Source organism: Rosa rugosa, chromosome 5 (genome assembly GCF_958449725.1).
Source record: "Rosa rugosa chromosome 5, drRosRugo1.1, whole genome shotgun sequence".
Lineage (NCBI taxonomy): Eukaryota > Viridiplantae > Streptophyta > Magnoliopsida > Rosales > Rosaceae > Rosa > Rosa rugosa.
Window position 1 is genome coordinate 41,759,020 of NC_084824.1, and position 7,186 is coordinate 41,766,205.

The window sequence follows — 7,186 nt, forward strand, 5'->3', positions numbered from 1 at the left end:
ACCCAAGTCTTGAATCTTGTAGAGGAGAAGTCTTTCATGAATTTTTGAAGCTTTGGGTGAGTAAATCCTTCAAATCCCTAAAATAAAACTAGAGAAAATATGGAAAATGGAGGAGAAGAGGATGGGAAAGAGGAGTCAGCTGACCAGGGATTTCATGGTCAATCACCGTCCGATTTCAATCGGACGGTTGACAGCTTTCATCTTTTAAAAAGTTAGAGAGTTGTCAACCGTCCGATTGAAATCGGACGGTGATTGACCATAAAATCTCTGGTCAGCTGCTGACCAGGGGAACATCTCTGTGGGAAAGAGAGCAGCCCAAAGGGGCTGCCTCTGTTTTGTGGTTTTTTTTTGGTGCGGCTGTTCCTAAACGGATCCTTCAATTAATGGGTGAGGTTATGAATATATATGTGGTCTCAGTGTGTGCCTGTTTGCCAAGGAAGAAGTGGATGATGAATGGATGGCTGTGATTAAAGGGAGAAATATGGTGTCTTGCGGCTAAGATTGACTGGAGAGAAGAGCACATGATGGGGCTGCTGCTTTCGTCAGAAGGAGGAAAGGATGGGGCTGATGGGATAAGGGGCACGTGGTCTGCATGTGTTTTGGCAGTAAAAGAAACAAAGAAATGCACCTGCTCCTCCTTGCATAATTAAACCCTAATGTTTAATTGTTTTGCTGCCATGTGTCACCAAATCATGGGTTTTGGACTCTTTCAATTAAGCTAACATGCAGCTAACGTGCAGCCCATAATTAACCTTAATTAACCATTGGTTAATTAAGACTAATGGTTAATTAAGGATGTTTTGACCAAGGGAGTTGACTGCATCGATCTTTGTTGAAAACTCCACCTTTGCTATAATGATTTTGCACACTTTGCTTTCAATTTCAGCGACTCCGCTTATTTGCTACAAAATAAATAAAAATAGATTAATTACATTATAATTAACTTGAGGACTAACTAATTTCTAGTGTTTTAGATATAATTATACGCATAAAAATGCGTGTAATCACTTGAGTACCGTGAACACTGCGTACCGCTAGGAGGACTCCGTCTGTTTATTACGATTATCCCCTTGAGACGAGCGGTTGCCCTTGTGGTAGTGCTGATCCTTTTGCCGCTTGCTCTAGTAATTGCCTTGTTGCCACACTCTCTTCTTGTTAGTTGGCGGCGTAGCAGAGATTTTGTTAGCGGTATCCTGCTGGCTGGAAGAAGGTTGGCTGGGCTTTGTTGGCGTTGGCGGAGGTGGTGGGGTTTCTCCATATGTAATGAATTCTGCCTGTGCGTGAAGGACGGCCTCGCTCATGATGTGGTCATATGCGGCATTAGGATGATTGTAGTTGAGATGATAAAGAAATGGTCCATTGAAAAGCCCTTGCTTAAAGGCTGCCAACGCCATTGTTTTGTAAAGGTCGCGGCACCGGGATGCCGCTGCTCTCCACCTAGTGACGATTGCCTTTAGTGTTTCCTTTGCGCCCTGCTTGACGTTGAATAGCTGGCTTGTGTTATGATGTCTGGCGGCCAATAGGATAAATCGTGATAAGAAGGCGTTTGATAGTGCATGGAATGAGTCTATGGATCCTGGCGGACATTCGAAGAACCAGCTCATCGCCTCACTATCCAATGTCTCATTGAACAAGTGGCAGAGGGTGGCGTCATCGAATCCCTTATTGTTGGTGACCTTCTTGAAGGTGTCCATATGGACGAAGGGGTCAGTCAGGTCGCTGTATTGTGGCATCTTTGGCGTCTTTGCATGTGCTGGTCTGACGGCCTGCAGGATTTTGGCGGTGAATGGCCCTGGCCTGGACACAAAGAGCTGATTTTGAATTGGTGTTGGGACACCTACCTCAGCCCGGACTAGCCTTTGCTCCAATTGCTGTATCCTTTCCAAAATTAAGGTAGTTGCGTTGCCAGCTGGCCCGACTTGGAGGTTTCGCTGTGCCAGCTTCCGCCTGGGGGCAGGCGGATTGCCCTCAGTTCTAGCTCTGGTTGCAGAGCGGTTGGTGCGCGGTTGTGATTCCACTTATTGTTCTATCATCAATCGTGGTGAGGGTGGTGGACCCATTCCCAATAGCTCGAACTGGTTTAGCGGTATCTGCATCTGTATGATTGGTGCGGGGATCAATCCTCCGGCGTTGGGTCGACTACATTTGGTACTAATACTATGGGATTGCTCGCTCTGTGCTGGGTTAGCGTTTGCCTCCAGCTCTTTTTTTAGTTCGTCGAACCTTAACATTAGCGTGACCACTTGCTTTTAGGTTTCGGCCTTCTCCCTGCGCTCCTGCTCGCGCTTCCTGTATGCCTTGTGGAGGTCCGCTAGTGCCAGCTCATACATAGTGGCGAGGTCCTGCACTGGTGAGCGATGGCTGCCGCCTGGACGAGCTTCCGTTGTAGTCTCGGTTTGCTAGTTCTGAGGGGTATCCTGGGGCTCTACGCTAGGGTTGATCAGAGTGTTGAATAGTGCGCGGTTAACGTTGGCCGTCGGGTTAATGTTAGTCGTTGGGTTGGTTGGTTGGGGATTGGCGGACTGGTCCGCTCACTCTTCAGCGTTTCCCTCGCTACGATTAGTCATGGTAATTGCTGTGGAGGGATGGCCTTTTGCTTAAGGATTTTTACAGACGGCGCCAATGTTAATGTCTAAGATTCAGCGGTAGCCAAATCTTGGTTAACACTGGTCCGATGGACGGACCGCTACTTATGATGTTCTTATGGCTTCCGCTACCTGTGAAATGAAATACAAAGGGCGTCAGAGGGAGACCGCGGTTGGCGGTCTTCTCTTCTCCGATGCCTAAGTTAGTCAATGTATTTATGTTGACAGAATAACGTTAGGTAAGTAGTAAATGCGTAATTAATAAGGAGAGAGGAGTGGACCTTTTATAGGTGTGGAAGAGGCTGACCTCTCCCTTGTTTTTGATGTGGGACTGATATGCTTTAGTTCCTAGCTTCTGATGCTTCAGCGAGGTGATCTTGGCGCGGCGCGTGGCAGCGCGTCTGCGGTGATCTGGGGGTGAGCCGGAGCTCAGGTGATAGCATGTTTGACTGTGTTTTCGTAGGTCACAACCTTAATGGTTGTTGGTACCGCTGGCGGTAGTATGAGCATGGCTCATTATAGCTAATTGTGCTTGGAAAATGCTCATGTAAGTACAATTCCTGCCTATGATACAAAGGAAAGAAAAGCTACAACCATGAATGAAGAACAAAAATGCAGCCATGGAATCATGGAACCATACATACTAACACAAACTAGCAAGAACTTTCTAGAAAGTTCTTGCCCATGATACAAAGAAAAGAAAAGCTACATTTTCTTTTATGGAAAAGAAAAAAATACTTAAAAAAATAAGTCTCTTGGGCAACCAATGTTTACAACATCAAATATTAGGGCTCTAGAAGCCTCACTCGGAATCCTATCACTCCAAGACATTGGAGAAGCAGCGTCATGTCTTAAGTTTGTAATGGCAACAGCTACAAAGTTTGCTTCCCTATGGAGCTTAAAGAAAATTTGAGAAAAGGAAGTTGAAATGGTTCTAACATCTTCAGTCAATTTGAGCAGCCTCTAAGGTGGAATCACCTCACCATTAATTGCATCAATAACCAGTTTCGAGTCTCCTTCAACTTCAACACTTGTGAAACCTTTGTCTTTGGCCGCAATCAGGCTATCCCTAAGTGCAGTAGCTTGTGCAATAGGGATAGTAGAGTTGCCAACAAACTTGGTTGCAGTAATGATTGGTCTTCCATTATGGTCTCTAATAACGAAACATCTAGCAGCTGAATCTCTACTTCCATCAAAATTGATTTTAACAAAAGAACTATCACTACAATAAAAATTGAATCAGACGATGCCTCTCACACGACGCATCATACTTTTCTGTCATCTGATTGATTTTTATTTTTTCGGATGTCGTTTTTACAAAATTTATTAGTTCAGAAGGCATTTAAGGACAAAACAGTTGTGTGACGCTTAAAAAATTGAGCAGCAAGTTTCCCACCATGTAAGTGGTGCCAAACCCCAAATTCCCCCCCAACATGTATTAATCATACAATGAAAAATAACAAAATTGTGGTCTGATCAATATATTTGGCTGAAGGAGGGAGATTTCCCACCACTATTTTGCTTTATCTCCCCAACGAGGGAAGTCAAATTGATAGGAGACAAATCTCAAATTTAAAATGGCTGCATTCATACCACATTTTTATAAAATTCTGATGTGTGAGCCTTTGTCAAAATTGATATAGTCGGGCTTCCTAACACTTAAGCAAAAGAATAACAAAAATACCCACAGCTCCTCAATTTCTTGACAGCGCCTCTCTCTCTCTCTCGACACAGACCCATAACCAAAACCCACAATATCAGTGACTTCTCACTTCAACCATATCTCTCTGTTCTACACGGTGTCGAAATCCATCATATCTAAAACCTAGACCTCTCTCCCTCCATCTTCTCCCCCTAGACCCCAAATCCATCATTTTGAAACCTTGGACCTCTCTCCTCTCTCCGACAACCAAACCAGTCTCCGCCTCATAGGATTGACAGTGAATTCATCCCATCACTCTCTCTTCAAACAGACCGGAGAGAGCCCTAGATTGGAATCCTTCTTTTCTCCAATTCTCCGAGTCCTCTTTATCTTACATAATCCAAGACGGCCTCTCTATATATGAGCAGAAGAACCCGAAGCCCGAGCTCTTTTGGCCCTATAAACGGGTTAAGAAGATAGAGTCGGTGCCTAGTATAGATGATGAAGAACCCCATCACAGCTAATTCTCTCCCAAAAGGTAAACGTCCCTACTTTAATCTCAATTGAAATTTCTAAGGTTTTAAGTTTGGGGGATTTTGTTCAGTGGTTGTCTTATTCTCTCTAATCACTAAGATAAATTTTCAAAAATTGTTGGAATTTCTTTGGGATTGTTAGGCAAAATGAATCTGGCAAAACCGTCAATTTAACCCTTTTGTTTTTGTTATTTGATTGTGGTAGTCCTTCACTCTTCACACAAATCTTGGCGATATCATGTGCGAGGTCCTCTATGACCAGGTTCCTAAAACTGCCTAGAGTCAGTCTTCTCAACTTCGTTTAGTTGCTCAGCTAATAACAGTTTATAATGATATGTTTTGGCTTTGATTATTATTAGGGAAAGCATATGAAATTGAAATTGCAGCTGAAATTGAGTACCAAAATAATTTTGGGAACCCTACTGAAATAGGACACCAACTTGGTTGTCAAGCTGAAGCATCATAGTGGCATTTCTGATAATAAGGACACCCACTTATTAACTAGTTGTGTTACTTGTGAATATTACCATATTGTCAAGTTGTTTGATTCGTTTTGAGTGCTTGCCCTGTTGTTTATTCCTTGTTTAACTTCATGTTGCTGTAATTATTGGTACAGAACAAAAACAAGAGGTGGTTGAATTTCTGAGTGGTTGAGCTATTAAGGTGACATAGTTTGATGAGTGATGAATTCGGTTACTTCATAAAATAATAGTTTCTACTACTACTACTGCCGTTGCTTTGTGGCCTAAGAGAAAGAGGACCTTCTGTTCTCTTGGGCCAATTCTCTTTGACACGCTCTTTACATTTCTCTAGTCATTATGATAAAAAGATATTGTCTATGATGCTTTTTCGGTTTTACTTTGGGAAAAATTCACCAACAGTGTCTGGACACTTAGGGGACTTTCAGAATGATACCTGAACTTACAAAGTTATCAATGTGATACCTGGACTCATTTTTTCGTATCAATGTGATACCTACGGCCAATTTCCGTAACGGCTCCGTGACGGAAATTGGCCGTAGGTATCACATTGATACGAAAAAATGAGTCCAGGTATCACATTGATAACTTTGTAAGTTCAGGTATCATTATGAAAGTCCCTAAGTGTCCAGACACCGTTGGTGAATTTTTCCCAATTTTACACGTGCGATGCACGTGAGTCACTTAATGAAGACAAAATGACCGATTTACCCTCAAATTCTTTCTTTCTTTTCTTTTCTTTTTTTCTTTATTCTTCTTTCTTTCTTCTTCTTCTTTTCTGGTTTCTTCTTCCCCTGATTTGAATCATCAAGATTCAAATCATCTTGCTCGTCCGATTCCCACCGCCGATCGCTGATCAAACACCGCCGCTGCGTCTCAATCCACCTTCATGCACCACAGATGTTTCTGGTTCCTCCAACTTCAAATCCTATAGCAAATTGAAATTGTGCATTGAGGCTTCACCGCTCACTCCGAGTTCATCCCCGCCGCCGCCGCCAATGACTTGACCACCACCACTCTCGTTCTCTCCTCCGACCCCCTTTTATACACCATTGATCAGAAACTCAGACTCTGCCAGCCTTCCACTCTCAAATCACAGCTCCAATCCCACCCCTCCATCCTCTCCTTCGTTCCCGACATGCAACACCACCTCCACACCATCCTCACTTGCAACTTCATCGGTTTAGCCGAAAACTTCGGCCTCTAGCCCAACTTCGATCAGAGGCAATTTTAGGCAGACAAAGATTAACAACTTCGGCCTCCACACCATCCTCACCTGCAGAAAATTCGAGTTGTTCTTATTCACCAGCTTCGCCACTCCGCTGCTACCCACCATTGTGCCTCGCCGATTAGTAGACAAAGAACTCGGAGCCTCCACCATCGAGAAATTGAGGCTCACGTTCTGCGTGTCCTGCGCGGCGGATATCGGCCTCGTCGGAGAAAATGTTGTATGAACATAAATTTAGTTTGGGTTCCACGGTGGCAGCTAGTCAAGCTCGTTGATTGCGGCCTTGGCTTTCTTGATTAGCCAATCGACGACCTTGCTAGGCTGGTCGTATCCAAGCCGGTCCTGCATATCGTAGAATTGAATGGCGGTGTGGGCGACGAGCCGGATGCTGCGGTCCCTGGGGCCTTTGGTGGTGCAAACCTTGCTGTGGCTGTCCTTCCGGTCGGTGGCCCTTAGAATGTGGCATTGAGCCTCCACGATTTTGCTAGCGGTGGAGGAAGAAGCAGTCCTTATCCCCAAACCCAATCGAGAAGCAGCGGAGGACGACGTTGTTGTGCGGTGGTGGAGGTTGTTGTGGTCAAGTCATTGGCGACGGCGCGGGGATGAACTCGGAGTGAGTGGTGAAGCCTCAATGCACAATTTCAATTTGCTATAGGATTTGAAGTTGGGGGAACTAGAAACATCTGTGGTGCATGAAGGTGGATTGAGACGTAGCGACG

The 7,186-nt window shown here is 44.4% G+C and overlaps 1 long non-coding RNA gene across 1 annotated transcript; it reads left to right on the forward strand.

Moving 5' to 3' along the window:
• The first annotated feature begins 284 nt into the window (after nucleotides 1-284).
• On the forward strand, nucleotides 285-5,583 carry LOC133710819 (uncharacterized). The gene is made up of 3 exons (XR_009846881.1): nucleotides 285-4,765; nucleotides 4,966-5,022; nucleotides 5,120-5,583. It is a non-coding gene; the product is annotated as an uncharacterized LOC133710819 (long non-coding RNA).
• Nucleotides 5,584-7,186: the final 1,603 nt, after the last annotated feature.